At 55.0% G+C, this 3,592-nt stretch overlaps 1 long non-coding RNA gene across 1 annotated transcript; it reads right to left on the reverse strand.

Annotated features, from left to right (window-relative positions):
- Positions 1-230: 230 nt before the first annotated feature.
- Positions 231-3,592, reverse strand: LOC147573330 (uncharacterized). Its single transcript, XR_015244632.1, has 2 exons — positions 2,994-3,592; positions 231-811 (listed from the first exon to the last, which is right to left on the reverse strand). It is a non-coding gene; the product is annotated as an uncharacterized LOC147573330 (long non-coding RNA).

Here is a 3,592-nt window from a genome sequence, read left to right on the forward strand (position 1 = left end):
TCAGGTGTGGTTGAAAGGGGTTTGTTAAGGATAACAAGACACCTTTCTAGCTCCGAGCAATTAGGAAATCCCAAGGGTGGGGCACCTGGGGGGGCTCTGTGGGTTAAGCTTCCGACTTCAGCTCAGGGCATGATCTCACAGTTTGTGGGTTCGAGCCCCGCGTCAGGCTCTGTGCTGACAGCTCTGAGCTTGGAGCCTGCTTGGGATTCTGTACCTCCCTCTCTCTCTGCCCCTCCCCTGCTCATGCTCTGTCTCTGTCTCTCAATAATAAATAAACGTTAAAAAAAAAAAAAAAGGAAATCCCAAGGGTTTTAGGAGCTCTGTGCCTGAAAAGGAATGAAGGCCAAATATATATTTCTTACAAATCACAATAGCACAAGGTGGGGGGAGGGGGTCAGATATGAAGGGCTTCGATTGGTTGTGGGCTGATGAACTTGGAAAGTGAGTGGCTCCCTGGAAAGTGAGTCTGGTGTGCATTTTCCCTGCAAAGAGTGAGTCCCCAGGGCAAGCTGGTACTCATCTAATCAAAAAAATTCTCAGAGACAGAGACAGAGAGAGAGAGAGGGAGATACAGAACAGACTATGATCCAGCAAGTGAAGTCATGTGTTAATGGTAGAATCTAGGTGGTGGGACAGGGGCTCACTGGAGAAGCTCTTTCAGCTTTGCCGTTTAAGATTTTCATAATAAAATTTGGGGGAGGATGAATTCTCCATTCAAATGTATTACTTCCCTCTTTCTTTTGCGCCGCTCAGTTTCTCTTAGGCTTCTTCTCTCTGATATTAAAGCCGCCAGCACCAGGGCAATTACTTCCTGCAAACAAGTTGTCAGAAGCCTTAAATGAATTTTAGACCTAATTTAATTCCCAATTTACTTGCTTATGAAAAAAAAAATCTTAATTTCTCCAAACCCAATCAACCCTTGATATAAGTTACAATTCCTTTTTTAAAAAGCCAGCTGTAAAACGCTAAGCTGGTCCCCCGGAGGTGGTCTGAATGTATCACCCGAGGAGCGGGACGAGAAAGGGGTGCTCAGACCTTCTGAGACAACGGCAGACCCCAAGCACCCACCAAGTGAGACTGGGGGCGTGTCAGGAGAGGGGGTGGGGGGAGGACCGTGCAGAAGATCTGTTCCAAAAGCAAGGGCAGCTCGGGCCCCTCGGGCCCCTGGAACGGCTGCGTTGAGACGTGGGGTGTCAGCAGCTCTGCTCTCTGATCCCCTTTGCTACGTTGTGAAATCGCGAAGTAAACCAGGGGGTCAGTGTCAGATAAATGCATTTCTGTGCCGGACGTGGGCGTTGCGGGTAATAGACGGAAGCCTCTCCCAGGACTCCGACAAACATCAGGTGTAGGCATGGCGGCCCCCGAGGGGCTCCCAGCCCACAGCATCACGCTTCCTGCTGGCAGGACTGAGCCCGGAGCCACACTGGGCGAATGACAGCCTCTGTCTTTACACTTCCAGATGGGTGGCCCCAGGGATGGGAGGTGGGGAAACCTAGGTTGAAGATGTGTGGAGGTCTGGGGGCACCTGGGCGGCTCAGTCCGTTGAGCCTCCGACCTCAGCTCAGGTCACGATCTCACCGTTCACGAGTTCGAGCCCCAGGTCGGGTCAGCACAGAGCCTGCTTGGGATCCCGTCCCTCCCTGTCTCTCTGTCCCTCTCCAACTCATGCTCTGTCTCTCTCTCTCTCAAAAATAAATAAATAAATAAGTTTAAACAATTAAAAAATAGACATTTAAATATATATTGAGGTCTGAAGCCGCAGGACCAGTGAATGTGACCTTAATGGGAAGTAGGGTCTTGGCAGATATAATTGCTGAGGTGAGATCGTAATGGACCGATGTGGGCCCCGGTCCAGTGGCCGGTGTCCTTACAGGAAGAGGCTGTTAATGTGGACACAGACACGCAGGAAGGAGAGGCCGCCAGACGATGGGGCAGAGACTGGAGAGAAGCAGCCACAGCCCCGGGGACCCCCAGCACTGCTGCAGCCCCCAGAAGCAGTCAGAGGCAAGCAAGGATTCTCCTCTGGAGCCTTGGGACGACGGGGCACGGCACTGCAGACCCCTCGATTTGGAGTTTTAGCCTCCAGAACCGCGAGGGAGCACTTTTCCGTTGTTTTAGGGCCCCGGGTTTGAAGTACTTTGCCACGACACCCCCCCCCACCCCCCCCCCGACAGGAATGAAGTCAGGAGGAAGCCCGGAGACAAGGTCTGCTATGACATCCCACACGCCCCTGGCTACTCTCCCCTGGCCTTGGGGCCCGACACACGGGGTCCTTTTTGTGTGGTTCTGTTTCTTGAACCCAAACAGCCAACACTGTCTTCAGCCAGAACCCTGGGCTCATCCAGGGTTGCATTCACTCATCCAATTCCTTCCTTTTGCAGGAACCCTAGGGAGGCAGGACCCCAGCTTGGCCTCGAGCCTGACTGATAATATTAATATTATTGATTAAGACCAGAGAGTACCCAAGGGGAGGCGGGTCAGCCACGGGGGCTGTGCACAGGGCCGAGAGAGTAAACGTCAGCTCTGGGCTTCTTGGCCTTTCTGGGAGGAGAGGGTCCAGGTGGGGTCTGCGGGCTGCTCTCCGAGCTGTCTTCCGGGATAGAGTTTTCGCTGCCTGGACAGACTGGCTAGCAGAGGGAGCTCTGGCACTGTCGCTGACAATTTCCACGTGGCCATTTTGGACCACACCTGGGGACCCAGTGACTTCGCCAAGGTGGGGCCAGCCTGGGGCCATCGGTTTGGGTGGGTGCTGTCCCATCCCTTCTTGAAACGCCGTCACTGGCCGTGACCAGATGAGGCTGTCTCCTGTTCCTTAGCCGGTCAGTGACACCCCAGGTGGCCTGACCAGTGGCCAGTGTGAGCCTGTGACCAGTCCCCTTGGCTGTGAGCAGTATGGGCACGGGGGTGGGGGGGGTGGGGGTGGGGAAAGGGGCTTGAGTGGGAGCGGGAGGGGGAGAAAGAGGATGAACGAGCCAAGCCCACCTCTCGCCTACCTGCCTCGGATGGGCCGTGACACTCCTGTCCCCGTCACTGGGATGGTTCACACCCGGAGAAGCCTTGATGACTCACGGTTTCTGTCGCTCGTGTGTCCCTCGGTGGGTGCCATCCGACTCTGAGGGAGGGTTTCAAGGATCCAGCCTCTTCCTCTCTCTGTGGGTCCCCACTCTTCTCTCTCACCCCCACGCTGCCCTTCTCAGGCTCCGAGATCTGAGCCCTGTCCGAGTTCAAGCAGGGGAAAGGGGGGGGACCCACTTCTTTTCCTTCTTTCCCTTTCACCAGGCAGTGGGATCCTTCCCGGAGCCACTTGGCAGGTTTTCAGTGACTTCTCCTGGAGGAGGGCATCGTCAACCAGCCACGTCCCGCTGCCAGGAAACCTGCAAAAATGCACAGTTAGCTCTTCTAAATGTTGGAGACTGTGTTAGTTTCGAAGACCGATGTAACGCTGAGCACAGCCTGCGAGCTTCAAACACCAGCCCCGCGGGGGTTGGCGGAGGCGGGAGGCGGATTCCGGTCCCTGCCTCTCTCCCAGCTTTTAGAGGCTGCTGGCCATCCTTGATGCTCCTGGCCACGGGACCTAACACTCCAGGATCAG

This window comes from Puma concolor, chromosome E2 (assembly GCF_028749965.1).
Source record: "Puma concolor isolate L17-30 chromosome E2, mPumCon1.1.hap2, whole genome shotgun sequence".
NCBI classification, from domain to species: domain Eukaryota; kingdom Metazoa; phylum Chordata; class Mammalia; order Carnivora; family Felidae; genus Puma; species Puma concolor.